The sequence below is a fragment of the Mustela putorius genome, unplaced genomic scaffold (assembly GCF_011764305.1).
Source record: "Mustela putorius furo isolate JIRA1106 unplaced genomic scaffold, ASM1176430v1.1 tig00003942_pilon_pilon_pilon, whole genome shotgun sequence".
Classification (NCBI taxonomy): Eukaryota; Metazoa; Chordata; class Mammalia; order Carnivora; family Mustelidae; genus Mustela; species Mustela putorius.
In genome coordinates, this window is record NW_025422087.1 from 6,831,522 (window position 1) to 6,855,051 (window position 23,530).

General features: G+C 40.1%; 1 protein-coding gene across 5 annotated transcripts in view; it reads left to right on the plus strand.

Annotated features, from left to right (window-relative positions):
• Window positions 1-23,530, plus strand: part of FRY (FRY microtubule binding protein) — a 433,556-nt gene that overhangs the window by 134,701 nt on the left and 275,325 nt on the right. Inside the window, exon 3 of one of the 5 annotated variants that reach the window (XM_045069583.1) lies at window positions 14,785-14,917. The exons of the other annotated variants lie outside the window; for them this stretch is intronic. The gene's annotated coding sequence lies outside the window, so the exon portion shown is untranslated. The remainder of the gene's footprint in view (window positions 1-14,784; window positions 14,918-23,530) is intronic. 5 annotated transcript variants of the gene reach the window in all.

A 23,530-nucleotide genomic window follows, 5' to 3' on the forward strand; every position in this document is an offset into this window, starting at 1 on the left:
TATATTTATGTTCTTAATGGCCTACTCTGGAGGTATTTGGATGCAGTTATTGGGAATAATCTGGAGATGTAAGATGTGTTTAGAGTGTAACTAGAAGTCAAGGTAATGAGGGTTTTGTTTTGATTTGTTTTGTTTTTTAAAGGTTTTATTTATTTATTTGACAGAGAGAGAGAGAGAGAGAGAACAAGCAGGCAGAGCAGCAGGCAGAGGGAGAGAGAGAAGCAGGCTCTCCACTGAGCAGGGAGCCTGATGTGGCGCTTGATCCCAGGACCCTGGGATCATGACCTGAGCTGAAGGCAGACACTCAACTTACTGAGCCACCCAGGTACCCCAAGATAGTGAGTTTTTTTAAGAGGAAAAATGAAAAGAAATCTGGATGGAAGTATGGTACAGAATGGCAATCAAATGCCATATTTTTGTAGAAAGAAGATAATTTCTTTGCCTATAACAGCTCCAGATGTGGTCTGAGATGGGCTCTTTATTCATCCAGCTCAAAATTATATTTCCTTTTGAAAGGTAGTACAATCATGTTATTGTTATAAAAAGAATTTAGTACTTGTGGCACCTGGGTGGCTCAGTTGTTTAAGTGTCCAACTCTTGATTTTGGTCAGGTCATGATCTCAGGGTTGTGGGATTGAGCCCAATGTTAGGCTCTATGTTCAGGGTGGGCAGTCTGGTTGGGATTCTCTCTCCCTCTCCCTCTACCCTTCCCCCTGCTCACTCGTTCTCTCTGTCTCTCAAATAAATAAATAAATCTTAAGGGAAAAAAAAAAAGAGTTTAGTACTTTCATCCCAACCTTCTGATCTTTGGGTATATCTATTCTGGATTTGGGTTTTTTTTGTTTGTTTGTTTGTTTTTGTTTTAATTCAGAAGCACTAATTGAGCACCATGTTGTTTCAGGCACAGTGTTAGGCCCTGAGGACAAAAGATGAGTAAGACTTTAGCTGAAGGATTTTATGATATTCTAGTGGGAGTGACAGACACATAAAAAATAATTAGAGAATTTACTGCCTGGGGAAACTGGTAAAGACTAATCATTCATTCAATCAAAAAATATTTACTGAGAACCTTCTCTGTGCAAGGCACATAACAGATACTCATTGTAGATTCAGAGACACCCTTAAGTATGGTACCAGACCATGTATTTCTAGGTTACCTGTGAAAGTTTAATGTACTTTTGGTGAACTCCCTAACTGCATTTTCTTAAGTTTTTAATCTAGTAATCTGGGAAGAGGTCAATATAGTAAATAATATTGGTTCCTGAATGATTACTAATTTCTTTTTAAGTACTAGAAACTATTTGCTTTATACCTTGCTCTGGAATTTGGACAAAAGAAAATCTATGCTATAGTTTCACAGTTTCTCAACTATACTTTCCCTCTTTCATTGGAGTTGACTACTTCTTTCCTTTGTTGTTCTTTCTCCAAGACTAAGAACAGCAGTTTTATGATCCCATCCATGGTTTTTTCAAGGTGCTCACTGATGATTAATTTGAGTCTGAAGACTTGAACTCAACGTGGTTGGGGGTTCTCTTATTATCTCTTACTTATACTGGGCTTTTATTCCCTTGAACTCATGTTTATGGTAACTTAAAAATAAGCTCGCTGACTGAGAGGACAGACACAAAATGCTTGGGAGAAATTCAGCACTCTGACCACGTGTGCTTCCAGTGGCCATCTATGAGTGCAAGCAGCATTCCAGATGCTGGCTGTGGGTGTACATTAAAGCAAACCCCCTTAGCTCAACAAACAAATTGTTCCTTTGTGCCCTTAACTTTGGTTCATCCTGGGCTTCCAGCCTTCCTGACAGAATGCACTGATTTGTGCCTCTCTAATGTTATTTCTTCATCAAGCTTTTATATATCGGCTTCTGAAATTCTTGTTCCCCAGAGAAATCACTTTGCCACTGCATGAGTCTCTTCATATGTCTCTGTTTTTATTTCTCATGAGGCTCATTTGGGACATGAGTTCAGAACATTTTATTTTTTAAGCTGTATCCTCTTTAAACTCTCTGAGGGAAAATGGTACTCATTTTTTCTTTAAAATAGTAATGAGGGATAAGAAAAGAATATAGAGCAACTTGAGGTGAATTGTTGGGAAGAAGCGTTACACAGTTAATGTGGAAAAGAACAGACAATGGTCTGGTAAGAGCGCTTGGTTGAAGCTAGTCTATATATGACAAGGAGTTTAAGTGACCTCACACCATGGTAGCTCCCTATTGTTGACGTGCTTTGCTTGATTTTTTCCTCTTCTTACTTTTTCTCTATGAATTATTTAATGGAAAACATATCACATAATATAAAACACAAAATATGTAAAAATTGTACATTGCAAAGCCTCCCTTCCTTCCCTATACCCTATCCATCCAGTCCTGCCTCCCTTACCTCTTCACATTATCATTATTGGTTTCTTTATACATATACAAGTAAATATATATATAGATTATTGTATCTTTATTTTACACAAAAGATAGCATTTTATGAAGATGGTTTTGTGACTTGCTCTTTTTACACTTAATGTATCTTGGAGATTTTTGCAAATCAGTATAGGGAGAGGCCTTTGCCATTGCTTAAAGGTATATGTATTCCACTGATACATGTATTATTAATTACTTACCTGCCACCCTACTGATGGATATTTATGTTGCTCCAACACTTTGCTATGACAAACACTGCTCCAGTGAATAAACAAATATGAGCCAGTATATCTGCAGAATCAATTGTAAAAAGTGGAATTACATATAAATGTAGTTTGGATAGAAACTGCCATATTAACCTCCACTGGGATCACTCCTGCTAGTAACATGACAGTATCTGTTTTTGCGATAATCTCACCAACAGAATGTATTGTCTAACATAATTATTAGAGCTTATTTAGCGCACATATTATAACTCTCCCCCAATTTTTAAAATTTCTCTGATGCCTATCGCTATGACATTTTTTCATACCCTAGTGAAGAGCATAGCATAGCTTACCTTACTTCCCCTAATCTCAGGGCATGAAGTGCCCTTCTCATGTTCTAGGTCTCAACCTCTTCCTCCAAAATCAATCAGGACTTGGCTCCCCAGTTATCCTCTTTTTCATCTGAATCTTCTACATGTCACTGTCTATTTCTCCCCTTATGCCCATGAGCATAATCCTACTATCATTATTAATAATAAATACATGGGAAAACTCTCTCTGGGCCCCATGTTTTCCTGTGGCAGCAGTTTTCAGGGTTTGGTATATTAGTAAACCTTGAGGGTCCATCTGGAATGAAGAGATCTAGAGAATTCTTTTATGATATAAAATAATGTACATGAATTCTTACTCTTCTCTTGGATCTGATACTGTCCCATTCCTGGTCTCAAATGCATCCCTAACTTAGAGCCCCAGCACAGATGTCTACACAGTTCCAATTCTGTTTATCCAATTACCTGCAAGAAACGGATCCTCATAGTCCTATTGTCTCAAAGCCAACATGCTCAATAGTGAGCCCAACTTCCCATCCACACTGGTATGTCTTCTGACTGACTCTCTCAGTTGGTGGAATCACTGTTCACATAATCATACTAACTCCAAATCACAGAGTAGTCCTAGAATCATCTCTCTCCTTTCCCCCAGAAAATCTAACCAGTGTCTTCCCATTACCTCCTAAATCTTCACTGACTCTGTACCCCCTACCGTCACTGAACTGGTTTATACTTTATCATTTCTCATCTGATCTTTTGCAAGGTTTTAACTCATCCCTGCCTGCGGTGTTGTCCCACTTAATTCATCCTTGGCCAGCTGTGTTCCTCAATGTGAAAATCTTAGTCACCTTCTTAAAACCCTTCACATATATTTACCACCTGCAGGATAAAACCTAAACTCCCTCTCAGCAAGGGTCTGTTTCCTCCATTTCTCCAGTCTCTTCTTTTACCACCTCTTGTCCCCTAATTTTTGATTCCAGTGACTCCAGTTACTTCCAGTTCCCTCCATTCTCCATGCCAGATCTCCCCTCAGTGTCTGTAAAAGCCTTCAGATATTGAGTAAGTACATGCCAAGTACTGAACTATTGGTATAATATGCATTACCCTAAGTGGAATGCCTTCTTTCTTTTTATTCCCTTCTCACAGCTACTTATAGTCATTCTTCCAGATGAAGCTAATATGTCACCCCATCTAGGAAGTGTTTTTTAATACCAACACACCACACCCCCTTCCCTGCTCCACATAGGCTGAGACAGGAACTTCTCCCTTGGCTTCACTGTGGCTCCCTCTATCACTACACTTACCATGTTACCCAAACCATGTATGCAAATTAAAAAAATTTTAAGAGCCACAATGAGAAAGGATAAAGAAAGAGGCAAGTTGATTTTAATATTTTCTGTTTACTCCAACATATCCAGTATGTTAACCACTGTAATGGTAATCAGTGTAGAAATTGTTATTGAGATATTTTATGTTCTTTTTTTGATCTAAGTTTCTGAAATCTGATGGATGTTTCATACAGCATAGCTCAAGTGCTCAATAGCCACATGGGACTAATGGCTACCATATTAGATAGTACAGGTTTAGGTTGTGACCCAATGAGGACATAAACCATGTTTTATGTCCTGGGCACAAAGCCCTGTGCCTAACACTTGGTAGATACTCAGTAAATGTGGAAGTAGATGGGTGGAAAGAAACAATCTGCAAATCACTATACATATGTAACAAGGATCATCTTTATTAAGGTGTTTTTTTTTTCTTTTGCATTTCAGTCTTTCCCTGTTCTTCAAGGGTATGTTTAGAAGATTAGGTTTGTTGCAGCAGAAATACAAAGTGAAAGAAGGAACCAAAATTTAGCTTTCTGATATCCAAAGTCAGGCTCTTTCTTTCTTTCTTTTTTTGTTTTAAAGAAAGAAAAGTGATGTTTTAGGGTTTTCTGTTTTTTGTTTTGTTTTGTTTTGTTTTAGCACTCACTGATATATCAAAATTTAGATGTTATAGACTATCAAATATACTAAAATCTGTTTATAATTTAACATGACCAAGAAAGCTCTAAATGCCTACCTGTCCTCAGTAGAAATAAAAGGAAATTTTGTACATAGTACATGTAACTATGTATAATCTATTTAGTATATAATAAATTAGCAAAGGAAATGTCACTGTGCAAGTGATCAAATGATTTAATGGAACTGAAACCTGGCTATGCAGTGTTTAGATAAGAGATATGATGTTGCAAGGGAAAGAACAAAGATCATACTTTTTTAAAAAGTGAACTTAAGGGTAATAGAATGAACTAATCATATTCTAGGTTTCAGCCCAACTACACAAAAGGTTCTTTAAAATGTGGATTCTTTCTCCACCTTTGACCTCATTCAAAATGTTCTAACACTGAAACAATGTTGCAAGATAACAAACATAGAAGAATGTTAGGGAGAAAGAGTAGGGCTAAGCCATTAATGAATGGAGACAAAGGGCTGATTTGTTGCTCTTTTAGTTATTAGAAACGATCATTAAGGCCAGGTGGGATGCAGGTGGTTAAAGAGGGCACCTGAACAAACAGGTATTGAATTTAGAGAATGCCTTCAAGTCTCTTCTGGGCTACGTTCCCAAGGCCGACTCAGAATTTACTTGCCCTGCCAGGTGCCTACTAATCTATCCCCCTGGGAAGGGAACATTTTCTCCAGGACTGTATGAGGTGTCTCTTGAAATCTCCAAGTCTAATTTGTGTTTTTTCTGTATGCTAATTGGTACAGTGCTAATTTTTGAATAATTAAATGAGTAATTTTTGATGGATTGAATGGAATGGATCCAGTACTCCCTGAAACTGTCCTAATGGACCCAAATGCAGGAAAGACTTCAGACACTTCAGAATCCCTGTAACTAAGAAATTAATGTCAGCCTCTAGATTAAGGCTGATAGTCCCTGGGGGAAGCATGCAAACTCAGGTAAATTAGAATGGATAATATGAGATTTCATCTGCAAAATAAGAAACTGAACCCTTCGTTTAAATGTTTGGTTTTCTCTTAGCCTTCCATCAAAAATGTAAAAAAGACATGTTTGGTATAGTGTCTTGGAATAAACCACTGAGGCTCCTTTTGCCTTTCCATAATCTGATTAGTTTATATTTATGGGATGTATAAAATATGCTGAGTGCTATATCCTCCATTATTTTACCTCAGGCATTTAACAGAATGTCAGCTTTCCATGGAGGGAACCTACCAGTTGCACACACTCCATAGCTCTCCACAGCAAATTGAGGTCACCATCTTCCCATTGTGTGCTCTTTCCTTTAATGAAGCTTCTATTATCTCTTTCAAATGTATTCTCTTTCTATCCCTATCAAAATGTCCTCCAGAGATGGTCTGAAACTTTTACATGGAAGTAATAGAGCAAAGTCTCATCCAAGACTTGAATCAATGTGGCTCCTATATGGATGTCTATTTCTAATATGATAAGGTGCCTTGCTGTCTGTCCTTCTCTCTTTCTCTCTCTCTCTTTTTATAACATATAATGTATTATTTGCCCCAGGGGTACAGGTCTGTGAATCATCAGGCTTACACATTTCACAGCACTCACCATAGCACATACCTTCCCCAGTGTCTATAACCCAACCACCCTATCCCTACCCCCCCCACCACCCAGCAACCCTCAGTTTGTTTTGTGAGATTAAGAGTCTCTTATGGTTTGTCTCATGAGATGAGGAGAATGAATTAACTCGGGAGGAAGAATTAAGATTTACTGAGAACAACTGTCTGCTCTTTCTAAGATTAAAAATGGGTGGGGTTTTTTGGAGGGTGGGGTGAGGTCCTAAAGGCTGGACCTTCTTCCTAATGAGCTATCAGAAAAGGATGGAATTAATCCTTTGGTCTGGGGGAAGAGTGGAGTGGAAATAAATGCAGAGAGATGTGGTTGATTACCTTGGGCAGGAAGGGAACAGCGTTGCAGGTTCTGGGAGAGGTGGATGTCCTAGGTGGGGATTGAATCGATCTCTTGAGGCATTCCTCATTTCTCTGAGGAATTGGGCCCCCTACAGGCAGGGACTGGTATTTCAACCTCCGGAGTTTGAGCAAGGGGAATCTGAGATCTGGCAAAGGGTGTGGAGTTCCTGTGGAGAGTTTCACTTCCCAATTTTCCACTATGTGAGGCAGACAGGGGAGCAGGAGAGACTTGACCTCCACATGGAGGATCAGTACCAGACAGCAAAGGGGCTCTGAAGTGAACAGCAACATGTGGGGCAGTAAAGGGGGGCAGAAGACTTAGTGGGATTTGTTCACTTGAAAATGGTTTATTTTGGGGCACCTGGGTGGCTCAGTGGGTTAAGCCGCTGCCTTCGGCTCAGGTCATGATCTCAGGGTCCTGGGATCGAGTCCCGCGTTGGGCTCTCTGCTCAGCAGGGAGTCTGCTTCCTCCTCTCTCTCTCTCTCTGCCTGCCTCTCTGCCTACTTGTGATCTCTCTCTGTCAAAATAAATAAATAAATAAATAAATCTTTAAAAAAAAAAAAAAGAAAAGAAAATGGTTTATTTTATGTGTGTGGATTTCACTTCACTTAAAAAAAAAAAAAAGACTTAGTGGTGAGGACTTAACCCTTCTCAGGAACTAGAAGTCTGGCAAACCTCTTTTTGGAGCTGTCAAAGCCTTAGGGAATTCTCAAATGATCCAAGGGAAGAGGAGGGAACACCGGAGACCAACAAGTAATGGCAGGAACAAGTGCTAGGATGGGCTCTGATTTAGTGGGAGAAAATAAAGAAGTCTGGTATCACTGGACCCTCAAGTCTTATGGTACAGTGCATATCCATTATCCTATAAACAATGTTGGCTCTCCACTGCCTACAGAAATAAAAAATCTAAAACTGTTTCAATGGCATTTCACACTCTCTACATGAAGCTCCAAATCTTTCCTTGGAGTCTCCGCTCTTGCCATCTTCCAGCCACCATGGTTCCATAGCTGTTCCCTGATGTGACTTCTGCTTGGATATCCCTCTGCCTTTACTCCCATGGTAGTAACAGACAAGATGCCAGTTTGGGATTTGTAGTGGGTTCCATGTGAGGGGAAGAGCCTTTGGATAGCAGATATGTTCGTTAACTGTCCATCTCTTACCTTTCTAATATCCCCTAGTGCTCCCTTACCCTCAAGCCGTCCAACCTGGTGTCTTCCTACACCACATAAAAATTTGATATCACAGTTAAAAAAAACCTCACTTCCCATCTTCTCAGTTAATCACTTTGTCATTTCTTGACCTGGTATATTTATTCATTCACCCCAGAAATATTCAATATACCCAATATACACTGGGTACTATGCTCAGTCCCAGGAATCCAAAGGTATATAGGTCATGAACCCAGAAAAGCCCCACAATTCTAAGAGAAATGATGAGAAAGTTTCCCAAAAAAGAAGGCTTGCCTCCAATTGTGAAAGTTATTTGACTTTATGGATGCTTGTTTACATCTCTTTTGAAGTGTTCCAGAGTACAAGTGACACAAAGATGTTTTGAAGACCTATTCTTTTTTTTAATCGCATCAGTACAGTCTTTGTTTACTTAAAATATTAAACAATTCCAAAGAATTCTGTCAGCCATTATGGGACCTTATGCTTTTTAGTAAATACAATAGCTCAAAGGCCTTGTACTGTAAAGCAGAATCACCAGAAATCCCCTTTTCCAGTCCATTGAATCTTTGATTATGAAGCATGCAAAGCCTAAAACAGCATGGCATAGGAAAGATGATTTGGCCAAAATAGAACATGAAGCAGCATATGGGTCATAACTTGAGAAAAATCTGGATATAAGCATGTGAACATATATTTTTTTCCTCTTACAACATAGGTGCCAAAGGAGGGAAAACAATACATTGGACTGTATCCAATTAGAATAAAAATTATAGGAGGAAAACAAAGGCCACAATTTTGATTTCTCAGAGATTAAGTCTGGGGGGAGGGGTGAAGGTGATGGTGTCCCAAAGAGACAACATCTGGGGAGGTGCTGAACCATTCTCAAATCAGTATCTCCAGTCACATCTGAGTGGTCTTCTCTGAGCTAGACTATATTTATTTCGAAGAATAATAATAAAATATGTCCATTTAAATTCTGTGATGTCTAGGGCACCTGGGTGACTCAGTGGGTTAAAGCCTGTGCTTTCAGCTCAGGTCATGATCCCGGGGTCCTGGGATCGAATCCCGTATTGGGCTCTCTGCTCATCCTTCCCTTCCTCTCTCTCTTCCTGCCTCTCTGCCTACTTGTGATCTCTCTACCTACTTGTGATTTCAATTATTTTCCCACAGGTTGTGCTCTTTTCTTTTTTTTTTTTTTTTTTTTTTTTTTAAAGATTTTATTTATTTGACAGAGAGAGATCACAAGCAGGCAGAGAGGCAGGCAGAGAGAGAGGAGGAAGCAGGCTCCCTGCTGAGCAGAGAGCCCGATGTGGGGCTCGATCCCAGGACCCTGGGATCATGACCTGAGCCGAAGGCAGCGGCTTAACCCACTGAGCCACCCAGGCGCTCCGGTTGTGCTCTTTTCTATAGCGATGTTTAATATGCTTGTCACAAGAAGGAAATACTTTCTTTTAGGTTCATTACCTGGACAGTGATAAATAGATGATGTGGAAACTAACCTAACACAATAAAGTAAATTCTGGAATGTAAATTACCCTCTCTCTGTGGCATTCTGTTTGCAACTCAATTATTGCCTATTTTTACTGATTTTCCCAGTCCTTAGTGTTTTAGTGTTTATGGGAAAGAATGTTGTAATCTCAGACTCAGCTCCAACCAAAAAAAAAAAAAAAAAAAAACTACATACTATATCATTTGGCTAATAGTTTTCAACTTGAATTTTCTGCATCTGGGTTAGATTACTGTTACTTCTAGAATATCCAGAATATTACTGGATAGAAATAAAAGGCCTGCTGCTGTAATGGAGCAGTGTAAGTTATAAAAGATAATAGTATTTGTATAGCACACCACACATTCACATGCATTGCCTTATTTAATTATCAAACTAAGAATCAGAGTCAGGGGGTTGCCTGGGTGGCTCAGAGGGTTAAGCCTCTGCCTTCAGCGCAGGTCATGATCTCAGGGTCCTGGGATCGAGCCCCGCATCGGGCTCTCTGCTTAGTGAGAGCCTGCTTCCTCCTCTCTCTCTCTACCTGCCTCTCTGCCTACTTGTGATCTCTGTCTATCAAATAAATAAATAAAATCTTTAAAAAAAAAAAAGTTAAAGAATCAGAGTCAGGTACTATCACTGTTTCTAATTTACAGTTGAAAAAAAAAACAACACTTTGAGAGATTATGTCATTTATAAAGAAACACAGTTGTAAATGGCAGCTCTGAGTTCACATTTTTTTTTTTAAGATTTTATTTATTTGACAGAGAGAGAGAAATCACAAGTAGGCAGAGAGAGAGGGGGGAGGAAGCAGGCTCCTGCAGAGCAGAAAGCCCGACATGGGGCTCGATCCCAGGACCCTGGAGAAGTAGGCTCCCCACTGAACAGGGAGCCTGATGCAGGGCTCCATCCCAGAACCCTGGGATCATGACCCGAGCCAAAGGCAGATGCTTAACCAACTGGGCCACCCAGGCTCCCCTCTAAGTCTCTTTCATAGTTCCTTTCTCTTCTTCTGTTTGTGCTACCTTCTGCATAATTTCTTCAGATACATCTTTCAGTTCACCAGTTCTTCCAGTTGTGTTGAATTTATTGCTAAATCTGTTCATTTCTAACTTCAGTTATTATAGTCTTTATTTCTAAAATATATTTGTTTCTCCGCCTAATGTATTTGAAGTCTTTTAATGTTTCTGGCTTCCTCAACACATTTTCAAACCTGTCTTGTATTTATTTAAATATACCAAATATAGCGCACCTGGATGGTTCAGTTAGTTAAGTGTGTGACTTCAACTCGAGTGATGATTCCAGGGTCCTGGAATCAAGTCCCACATTGGGCTCCCTACTGAGCAGGGAGTCTGCTTCTACCTCTGCTCCTCCTCCCACTTAGTCCCTCAATCAATCTCTCTCTCTCTTTCAAATAAATAAATAAGATCTTTTTAAAGAGCATAGTAAATACAGTTATTTTGAAGTCTGTATTTACTAATTCCACTATCTGAAATCCTTGGGGATTTTGCTGTCTGTTGTTTCTGCTAATTGTTCTTTTTTTTTTTTTAAGATTTTATTTATTTATTTGACAGAGATCACAAGTAGGCAGAGAGGCAGGCAGAGAGAGAGGAAGGGAAGCAGGCTCCCTGCTGAGCAGAGAGCCCAATAGGGGACTCCATCCCAGGACCCTGGGATCATGACCTGAGCCAAACGCAGAGGCTTTAACCCACTGAGCCCCCCAGGCACCCCTCTGCTAATTGTTCTTTATAATGCCTTGTTTTCTTGTATATTTAGCAAGTTAACTAGTTAGGTTTTTTTGTTGTTTGTTTTTTAACCGTGAACTACTTATTTTTTTTGGAATTTTATGTGTGACAATTCTTTGAACCCAGGACAAAGATGTATTCCTTTAGAGAGGTTTGGCACTTCTTCCCCCCGCCCCCCAGTTTTTATTATTGAAGTATAGTGGACATAGAATGTTACATTAGTTTCAGGTGTACAACATACTGATTCTCAATGATTCTATACATTGTGCAATCTCACCAAAATGTAGTCACTATTGTCACTATGCAGCATTATTACAGTGTCATTGACTATATTCACTATGCTGTACTTCCCATCTCTGTGACTTACTTATTTTATAACTGGAAGTTTGTATCTCTTAATCCTCCTTCACCTATTTTGCCCATTTCCTTACCTCCCTCCCCTGGCAGCCATCAGTTTGTTCTCTGTATTTATGAGTCTGTTTGTTTGTTTGTTGTTGTTGTTTAGATTCTACATATAAGTGAAATCATATGCTAATTGTCATTCTCTTACTTTACTTAGCATAATACTACTAGGTCCATAGTACATAATAATACTAGGTCCATCCATGTTGTCAGAAATGACAAGATCTCATTCATTTTTGTGTAACATTCCATTGTATATATACCTCACCTTCTTTATCCATCATGTATCAGTGGGCACTTGCATTGCTTCTATATCTTGGCTATTGTAAGTGATGCTGCAGTACATATAGGGGTACAGGCATCTTTTCAAATTAGTCTTTTTATTCTCTTTGGGTAAATACCCAGGAGTAGAATTACTGGATCATATGATAATTCTATTTTTTAATTTTTTTAGAAATATCCAGACAATTTCCCACAGTGGTTATACTCATTTATATTCCCATTAACAGTGCATGAGAGTCCCATTTCCTCCATGTCCTCACCAATACTTGTTATTTCGTATCTTTTTGATACTAACCATTCTGACAGGTGTGAGATGATATCTCATTGTGGTTTTAATTTTGATTTCCATGATGATTAGTGATGTTGAGTACCTGCAAATGATTTATCTGCTAAGGGGTTAATATCCAAAATCTATGGCGCCTGGGTGGCTCAGTGGGTTAAGCCGCTGCCTTTGGTTCAGGTCATGATCTCAGGGTCCTGGGATCGAGTCCCGCATCGGGCTCTCTGCTCAGCAGGGAGCCTGCTTCCTCCTCTCTCTCTCTGCCTAAAAAAAAAAAAAAAAAAAAAAAAAAAAAAAAAAATCCAAAATCTATTTAAAAAGTTACATAATTCAACACCAAAAGAAAAAAACAAATGATCTGATTTTAAAAATGGACAAAGGACCTGAATAGACATTTTTCAAAGAAGACATACAAATGGCATTTATTTCTCCCAGAACACTACCTGAGACAACGACCACTCAAGTATCTCTCAAAATCAAATTTTTGGCCTGAAATATTTTAGATCACCTAAGCAGTGGGAAATTCAGCTTCAAACGAACATGACAACCAGCATGTGCATCAAAAATTTTTACAGTGATTCTTTCTTCTCTGCTTAGTGCCTAGATTTGCAAACATAGTATTTTTTTTTTTTGGCACACCCTATTGGTATAGAGGTGGGTGTCATTTTCCATTCACATACAGTGAGTACATAGCCCTTTGCAGTCTCAAGTTTATGTTGGAAATGAGCTCATATTAGACTCCTCCACATACAGGGGCACACTCTGGGCTTTTTTCCTGCCCCCTGTGTGGTCATGAAAATCAAAGCTAAAGTTTATGCAGTCTAGCAAGTGCCCCCAGAGAGAAAGTCAACCGCAATGTTCTGTTTAACACAGAATTCCTTCATTTAGATTTTAGGTCCAAGAATTTAAATAATTGATCCAGAATACTTAATTTGTTTCCAAGAGGAGGAGAAGTTCTCTACATTACCCAAAGCAGAAGCCCCTCCCCATGTTTTTACCAATTCAGTCTTTTGTTTCAAATTTGGTCCAAATGCAGTAAAATTGGCAACTTGAGAGGAAAAAAAATTGATCCAATGAAAATCAAGAGAATATAGTTAAGCAAGCAACTAAGTGGTTTCTTTTCAGAGAGCACATGGTCCATGCACCTGTGCTGGCTCTGAATTCACTGTGCAATAACTTCCCAGCGGGGATGGCAGCTGCACTGGCCTGTCCCGGGAGGAGCTTCAGACCTGCAGGCTCACTTGGTAGAAAACACTGCTGCTCCGTAGGTAGGTAGGTAGTGCTCTCTGTCTCTGGCTTAGTAGTGTCCAGAACTGGAAGTCGTGCACACTAGAAGGACAGGAGCTCTACTCAGGGTAGAGCTGAGTCAGCGGGGGTGGGGGGATGTAGAGGGAGCAGTGATGAGGATACTCTTGGGATATAGTGGAGCATTATTCCAGAGAAGGCAAAGAACAAAGGGCGATGTCTGCCAGCAGGCGTTCTCTCCAGAAAACAAGAAACATAGATCTGGGTTAACAGGCTTCTCTGCCGTTCCCTGGGCTCTTGACAGCATGTCCTTTCACCTCAACCCTAGTGTTCCAGCCTCGGTTTCCACCGCCTCGTGGATGCGGCTTTATCCACTCAACCCACTGCTCCTCCTCTGCTCTCCTTCCCCAGCCTGATATCATTTATCAAGCAGAAAAAATCTTTCTCTATAAATAGGCATCCAAAGCTTTCTCTGCAGAGCGGTTTTCATGGCCTTTGGAGCAAGACAAAGAAAGACCTATTTGGAGCTGTGGGTTCAGGCAGTGGTTCTGAGATTTTTCAGGATTTCTTGGACCAGTTAAATGTTCAGAAAATTAAAAGCATTTACAAAGAGTTTGTTTACTTTTTAATTTTCTAAATAAGAATATGTATATTTAAAACTACCTCAAATCATTTTCTGCTATTGTATGAGTTTCCTGCCTAAGAAACACCCCCAAAGTTGGGGGCTTATGACAGCATACATTTATTATTGTCATGTTTCTCTGGCCCCTCCTCTCTGGACCTGCTTGCCTGGGGCTGGATGGCCAGGATGCTCTGATTCACAGGGTTGGACTGAGGAGAGAGGGCCTCTCTCCATACGGTCTTTAATCCCCAGCAGCCAGCCAGGGCATGTTCACGTGGTGGTCGAAGGGTTCTCACAGCAAAAGAGAAAGGCCCAGCGCCCAAGTCCCATTGCTCATAGCAAGTCACAGGGGTAAGCCCAGATTCAGAGGGTGGAGACAAAATAGATTCCTGCTCTTGGAGGAGCTGCTAAGTTACATTGCAAAGGCACCAACAAACAGGGAAGAAAGAAAGAATGGGAAGAATTTATGACCATGTAGGCTGCAACCTACCTTCATTATAATCATTTCATTAAAAAAAAAAAAAAAAGAACACCTCACCGAAAAAAGCTAGAAGTTCTTCAAGTGTAAAATATTTAGCTTTATGAGAAAACTCACTACATTGTCCTATTATTATTATTATTACTCCTGCCACCGTGAATGTCATTCTGTCCGCATTCTTCTAGAGAACAGTGTCTGGGACTGCAATATTGGGAAACCAAATTTAGCAGCATTGCCGAGCATTAGAGAAGAGAGTGGGACAACAGAGGCAGGGAAACCCGCGAAGACTCCAGAGAGAAGATAATGACAGTGAAGGAGGTGAGTGGGACCCACAATAACAAGGGAGCAGAGAAGTATGACAAATAGCTCCGAGTAGGATTTAGGACAAGGTGAAGATGGTGGTGTGTGTGTGTGTGTGTGTGTGTGTGTGTGTGTGTGTGTGAAAGAGAGAGAGAGAGAAAGAGCATAGAGTCCTAATTCTGGAGTTTCCACTTTCAGATAACCCCAAAATTTTATAATCATCTGTATTAGTTTCCTATTATTGTGTGAAAAGTTGCCACCAACTTAGCAATTTACTATTTTTTTTTTTTTAATTTATTTATTTGAGAGAAAGAGTGTCTGCTCATGTGGGAACAGGGGTAAGGGGCGGTTGGAGAGGGAGAGTCCTAAGCAGACTCCCACTGAGCAAGGAGCCCAACACTGGACTTAATCTTATGACCCTAAGATCACAACCTGAGCCAAACCAAGAGTCCAGTGCTCAATGAACTGCACCCCCCAGGGACCCCCCTCCCCCATCTTAGTAGTTGAAAACGTCTACTTATTATTTCACAGTTTCCTGGGGTGAGGAGTGAGCATGGGTCAATGCTTGATGTCTGCTCAAAGTCTCATAGGCCAAAATCAAGATTTTGGCTGAGCTGGGCTCTTATCTGGAGACACCTGAGACAAATCCATTTTCAGGCTCATTCAGGTTGTTGGAAGAATCCAGGTCATTGCAGTTGTAGAACTGAGATCCCGGTGTCCTTCTAGGCTTTTCCTTTTCATGTGGCCCCTTCTATCTTCAAGCCTGCAATGGTTCATTGAGGCACCTTGTGCTTCCAATCTTCTGCTTTCTTCTTCTGTCTCCAGCCTGAGGAGGCTCTCTACTTCATGTCACTCAGGTGATTAGATCAGACCCACTTGGATAATCTCCCTATTTTAATGTCCTTTCTGCCATATAACATGACATTACATAACATGATCTTGGGGAGTGATAGCCCATCAAATTCACAGGTTCTGGGGTTTAGAACAGATGGCTTTCCAGGGGAAATGTTAGAAATTCTGTCTATAGCATCGTCTTTTGGGGGAAAAAGTGACATAATTAAGGAGACTTTTTTTTTTTCATGAGAACGTAACTTCATCATGACATCACCATCACCTCCCAGGGTTAGCGTTAGACATATATGATATAAGGATACAAAAATGCATTTCAAATATAAGGGTTTGGAATGAGCACAATTTCACAGATTGGGACTTTGAAATCCACCTCCATTACCCCTAAGCAGGGTGGTCTTAAACAGGCCAATGGCATCCAACAACCATCACTCCACTTGGGTGTTTTATTACTGGCTGCCAGTAGGTGTCACTGCCACAGCTGAGGAGAAGAGAAGCTCCCTGTGGCTGTTTCCTCTGTCCCCCGGAGGGGTTGATGTGGATTGAAATCTGTGCAACCCCTGTGTTGTGGATTCCAGAATGCGGAGCTCCTCATCCCTGGGAGGTTCAGAAGCATGGAGCGGTCTTAAGGAATCTGACTCTTCCAAAGGTGTGAGCCACATGTTTGCTTGGGGAAGGCTCTTTTTGTCAGAGCAGTCGGGGTTGGGTGTGGGGGTGAGGAAAGGGCCCTGGGCTGCCTCTGTCATGCTTTGTACCTCCTGCACCAAGATCCTGTGGCCCCGTTCATTTTGATGGGGGAAATGAAGTGTCTTCCTGCTCGACCAGCCTCAGCAGTGTGGTTTGGCACTGTTGAGATGGGAGTGGATGATAGGAGCCTAAGCGAAAGTCTGAATGCTGAGGTTCAGGGTCCAAGCCATAGCAGTGAGATTCTTTGTTGCCAAGGCCCATGTGAAACTTGGCTCCCAGGACCTGGCCCACGTTCCTGGGTCAGACAAATGGACTTGAGATTCACGTCAGAGCCACAGGCTGCCAGGTCGGGAAGCGGGCACGAGGCCCTGAGCTGGTGCAGATTGGTGTCCAGGCCTACCAGCTGGCTAACAGAATACAACTAACTTTCAGAAGAGAACCCTTGCCAATGAAGAGCTCTCTCCTGTAGGATGTGGTGTGCGCGCTTAGAAGAGGGCATTTCTAAATGTATACTTATTATCTATTGTAATGATATGAGCTACAATGAGGGGGAATGTGTGTTCTTATAATGCTTTCTTAGCACTAGACCTTAATTATCAAACTTCTCTAGAAGTAACCGCCTGTATCTTTACAAACCAGCGGCACTAAGGACAATACAGACTTCACAAGTTAAAAGGTATATTTTAGTAATTCATATAATCTCTGTATGGAGATCACTGATGTTTGTACCACTTAATGGTATATGGGATGTTTCAGTGTTTAAAAAAAAAGAACACACAGAAAATTGCAAAAGATGAATTAGAAGTGATTTTTGTTCTTACCATGTATGATGAGAAAGTCGGTCTTGGGAATTATTCCCAGAAACTCAAGTCTGCAACCTTTTGTGACTTTCTTTCTTTCTTTTTTTTTCTTTTTTTAAAGATTTTATTTATTTATTTGACACAGAGAGAGACAGTGAGAGAGTGAGAGAGGGAACAGAAGCAGAGGGAGGGGGAGAGGGAGAAGCAGGCCTCCCACCAAGCAGGGAGCCTGATGTGGGGCTCGATCTCAGAACCCTGTGATCATGACCTGAGGCGAAGGCATATGCTGAACGACTGAGCCACCCAGGCACCCTCTTTTGTGACTTTCTTAAAAGGGTATTACAATATGAAGAAATAACAGGAAAACAAATGAGTTTTGTTTTTTTAAAAAAACATCTACCCAAGCATATAATATAATAATTAGAACAGATAGCCAAGTGCTACAGAAAATGTAAAGACAAGCAGACATCGCCCCCAGGAGGGAACCCTCCCTCTGCAGGCTTGTTCTCTGGTTGGGACATTTCTTGGGTGAGGATCTCTCTGTCCTTCCCTGTGAGTCTCAGCTTGTGTCTAGAACATAAATGCATGAAGCAGTGTAAAATCGTGTGATCTGTGCGGATGCCCATACGTTTTTAACATTTATGATCAGATCCTGTTTCCTGTTTTGGCTCTACCATTGAGTCTCCTGAATTGGTTTATTTATTCATTTTTTTTATATTAGAATTGTATTTGGTGATGAGAGAGCTTCCCAGTCCTTGCAAAAAGAAATAATAGGGATGGATAGGATTTTTGAATTTTTACCATGTATTAGTATAATCCTCATAGTGATCGTTTGAGATAGATGCTGTATTTGGTACCCCATTTTACAGAAAACTGAGGCACAGGGGTTTAGTGATTTTCCCACTCATGTGGCTAGAATGTGACAGAGCAGGATTCAGTCAGGCTTAGGACTTGGGACTTCATCTTCCGGGGCTTCGCCACCACCACCATGTCTTCCTGGAGGCACGCACTCCCCTGGGTCTGTCCTTGGAGCCCCTCACTTGCCATGGGCAGTTTGATGGGAGTGTGTCCCAGGCAAGCAGTCCTCCTGGGAGGTCACCACCCCTTCAAATAGAGGGAATGGACTTTCACCTTGGTGGCTTCTTTCTACCACTGTTTTGAAGGAGGAACTGGTCTTTCAGAGTCTTGGTTTCCTACTTTGAAAAATAAATTTAATTTTTTCTCTGCTTAAAACATATAAAGAATCTTAAACGAGATAGTGTATAGTGTATAGTCCTGCCCTCATTAACCCGGAATGTGTTATCTTCTACCAGGTGTTATTGTAATTATCTTTTATAATGCAGCTTTAATAAATACATGAGGCCATTTTCTGATAATTACTTTTACATTCTTTTTGAAATACCTAGATTGTATTTTGCTTCCTGACATGTATTTTGTGAGTTTTATGTTTCCTTTGGAAAGAGGAGAGAAGCATACCACTGAAAACAAACCCTAGAGAGCTTTCTGGCTTGTCTCTAAGATAGCATTTAATGGAAGACTGTCTGCTCCTAAGGGTGTGCTGACATCCTCATTCTACCTAGCACATGAGAGCATTTTGAGATAAATCCTTAATCATGTAAAACAAATTCTTTTAAGAGCAGAGGCCAGGGGGAGAAAATGCTTCCTGGCTTTGACAATTGCCTTATTTGTGCATGACAAAAGCCCTCCCCTGTAGGTTGCTTTGTTTCCCAGAATATTCTAGAATGTGAGTTACATAGTTGACTTATAAGAACACTGTTAAGAACACAGTAAATCCAATCTTGTCACCCGAACATCAGCAAGTGTCATGGCAGGGCCAGGACAGAGTGGCCTAGTTGCATAGATTAAGCTCGCTGAGGGATGCCACCTGGCAGCAAGCGTCACTTCGGAAATGGACAGTGGGCCAGGATGCTCTCCATCTTAGAAGTGGCCCACGACAATGCAGTTAGGGAGATGCAAAAATGACAACCCATTAGGTTGGATCAGCTTTCTTAAACTCAAATGAACCTTTAAAAAAAAAAAAGGAAAACTTGAAACTGTTTGTCTCTCCAAAAAGATATCATTTAGTACTCCAAAAATAGCCAGGGTTAGGTTTGTGTACAAAATGCCTGGTTAGCTAGTAATACATTAAAAAAAAAAATTGTGAATTAGCACTTTTTCCCCAATAAAATAAGTTTTGAGCTGTAGCTTTTGTTACAGTCATTAATTCACCAGATCTTATAGCCTAACCAATGTGATTTTATTTAGCCTTATTGAAGTGCCACTCAGTTCCTGCCTAAACTTTCTTATGTGAACATAAAATATTAATCCAAAAATCCAGAATCAACCATTAAATCACCCATTTAATCATCCATTAAAACAAAGAGTTTTCTATTTGGAATTCATAGGATCTTATCTGGACTTACTATAAAATTGCTTTAAACATAAAGTTGCAGAACTGCCTCAAATGAATCTGGATTATAGTTACTTACTGGATATATGTGTATGGGACTCTAATTTTGATACTGATACAAAATCAGTCAGCTCGGTTATAGCCTTTGTGTGAATATTCCCCATGTCACCTTTCTCTCTCAGTCCCATCACTCCTTATGCCTTGTCCTTCCTTTGTCTCTGTGTTTCAGCCTAAATCTCTTCTTTAATTGAACCATTGGCCTAGCGACCCCCCAGCAGGCACCTCCTGGAAATTACATGAAATATACATACTTTCTCTGTGAAATTCAGGGTGTTTGGTGTCAGGATATTCCTGTGTGTAAAAAGCCGCATACAGTGTTTGCATAATTAGTTCTATTATAAACACTTAAGGGCAGGGGTCCATTTTATCCTTCTTTGGAGTCCCATTTTTTAATAAATATATCTTGATGGTATAAATTATTATATCTTCTTTTTTTAAAGATTTTATTTATTTATTTGACAGAGATCACAAGTAGGCAGAGAAGCAGGCAGAGAAAGAGGAGGAAGCAGGCTCCCCGCTGAGCAGAGCCCGATGTGGGGCTCGATTCCAGGACCCTGAGATCATGACCTGAGCGGAAGGCAGAGGCTTTAACCCACTGAGCCACCCAGGTGCCCAAATTATTATATCTTCTTACATTCTGACTCCTATTGAGGGTCAAGACCATATAGCACTGTGTCCAGAGGTCCCACACAGTGTCAGGCAATTCACAGGTGTTCAGGACTGTCTGTTGAATGAATAACAATTCATGAACACCTACCTTATTTTCAAAGGAACTGAACGTGCTTTCATGAATAATATATACCAATTTTATCAAACTTCATTGTTAAGATAAGGCTATTAAATATTAAATGCCGGATTGTACAAACCTAGAAAATACCCAGTGATCTATGCCTAGTTACAGAAAGTTATCTTGCTTTGTTGAATTTTTAGATCATTAAGGTGCCAGAGAATAGATGTTAGCAACAATTTACAGACTCTGGTGTCTTCACTTTTTAAAAAAATATATACTCTTCCATTGTTATAAGACTATTGACAGCTTCTTGAGTACAATAAAGTAGAGAAAAACAATAAAACAATAAAGACAGCTTATCGCCATTATTGTCCATTTGGAGAGATGAGCTGCACATCTAGAACCAATAATAATTAAAGCTAATAATCAGGTATTGTGTTGGATAAGGATGTCTTTGCACAGAGTAAGAGACCTGGGCAGAGAGGACCAGGGTCCTGGGATCAAGCCCCACTTTGGGCTCCCTGGTCAGCAGGGAGTCTGCTACTCCCCCTGTTCTCCCTCCCTGTCTGTTAAATAAATAAATAAAATCCTTTTTTTTTTTTTTAAGATTTTATTTATTTATTTGACAGAGATCACAAGTAGGCAAAGAGGCAGAGAGAGAGGAGGAAGCAGGCTCCCTGCTGAACAGACAGCTCAATGCGGGACTCAATCCCGGGACCCTGAGATCATGACCCGAGCCGAAGGCAGCGGCTTAACCCACTGAGCCACCCAGGCGCCCCTAAATAAAATCTTAAAAAAAAAAAAAGACCTGATGTTAACTGTATGTTTCATCTTGAAAAAATATTCCCCTTAAGTGGTCAGATTTTGAGTGGAATGCTTAGTAGTGATGTTAAGTAAGTATCCAAAAGCAAGAATGAGAAAAGAGAAAATGTTAACTTTTGGTATTATTTTATTTTTATAGTCTATTCTTTTTAATTGCCTTCATTCAGTTAACTCATGTTTAAGTAGATTGGAACACAAAGTTAGAGGAAGGCTGAGCTATGCCTGCTTTAGAATCAAAATTTAAGGGCTGCCACCTTAGGCAATCACTCACCCCTAATGAACCTCAGTTTTCCCATCTTTAAAATAGGGACAGTACCTCTTTCACAAGCATACGCACACAGGTCTTTGGATCAAATGCAATAGCATGTAAAGTAGTCCATTATGTGGCACAAAGAGGTACTTAATAGTCAATCTTGTTAGATTAAAATAAGATATTCCACCTCTTTAAAGTTAGGTATAATTTGTGTTCAATCATGGAACTACTTAAGTTCATAAAAACTACATCTCATCAGCCAGGCAAATATTTCATGAGTGTCCTTGGGTTCTTTAAACTTCTGTTTCTTCAACTACAAAATAAGGATAATATTACAAACTCATAGAGTTATTACAAGAATTAAGTAAGTTGATGCGTGAAAAGTGCTTAGCACAGTTGAGGGCACATAGCAATCTCTCAAAAAATACTATCATTAGTATAACCTATTAATATCATTATGATGCCCTTTACATGCTATGTGCATATATTATCTCTTTCTATCTTTATTACAGTCCTAAGTGGTATGTATTTTTTTAATTTCAGCTTTATTGAGGTATAGTTGACACGCAAAATTTTAAGATCATTCAAGTGTGCATTATGGTGATTCAATATACATTGTAGAAGGATTCCCCTATCTAGTTAATTAATATATCCAGTATTTATTTATTTATTTATTTATTTATTGTTTTTTTAGAGTTTATGTTCCTATTTTCATATGAGCAGGAGCCTGAAGAGTTTTGTACCCAAATGACCTGCTCAGGGTCACCAACTGGCTAATTGTGGAGTTTGGACTGGGGCACAGATGTTCCAATTTCTAATCTGGTACAATTTTCCCATCCTCGGAGCTTTGTCACAAGCCAGGGTAACCCTTTCCTTCAAACCCCTCTTTAAAAATGATTCACAGAGCAGTTTGCAAACTGCTGGACAGAAGAGCAGACATTTCTGGAGACCCTTGAAACCCTCAAGTCCCCTTTTATATGATAGTCCTGCCTCCCACCAGCCTTGCTTTTCCAGTGATGAAGATAGAGATGAACCAGAGAGCTCGATTCTGAGCAGCTCCTTTTTGTCAACAGTGTGTCTCTACCCATGCCATCATGCTGACGTCAGGACTATGGGATTTGTGTGGGAAATTCAACTGGTAGGATCTATTCAACACAGTACTGATCACTGCTAGCTATCTAGGACTGTAAGCAGTTCGACTTACCACCGTCTATTTCATAGCATTGTTTTCCCACATGGTTGCGAATTGGTGTTCATCATTTCTTTGGTTCCATTTAGAGTGTTAATATTTCTTATGAAAATAAATATTTTGGAGGTACGGCTAGAACATAAACACAAAAGCATAGGTACAGCAGACCTAGACATATGTTGGGTTGTAGAAGTTGCCATCTTGGCTCCATATGTAGTATTGCTCTTGGCACCTGGCAGACTTGTAGAAAGTTGGAAATAAAGTTTATGGGATCAGGCAAATGTGAAACATCTGCCAAAATGAATTATGAAACACAGCTCTTATTGACTGAAAATGTCTGTGCTTTTCAATGACCTGAACATCATGATGCTCTCACCTCAGTACTTCTGAGCTATGTGAAAGTCCTAAAAGCTTAACTGTGGTACTCAAATTCTTCAATGGTGTGAAAGTAGGAGAGCGTCCTGTCCTCCTACTCTTTTGCATTCAAGGACAGGTCTATTTTTCAAAATCTCTGTAAGATCGTCTGGTGATTTTTTTTTTTTTTTTTGAAACTGGATTGCCATGATTGAAAGTCTACAGGTTCATCTGTTAGAGCAGAGTCTATGCCAAAAGAACCTTTGAAACAACGGCAAAATTCATGGGACTCTTGTGAGTTTCACTCTGTTCTTTGAATGCTGGCTTCTTGAAAGATCTATGGGCAGCCACAGGCACAGCCAGAATTAGCACAGCCAGAATTCGCCATCTGCCACTGCTCTTGGGAGGCTAAGAAGAAGATGATAATTTTTAATATTATTAATTATTCTTTATTACACATTTATTAAGATTCTACAG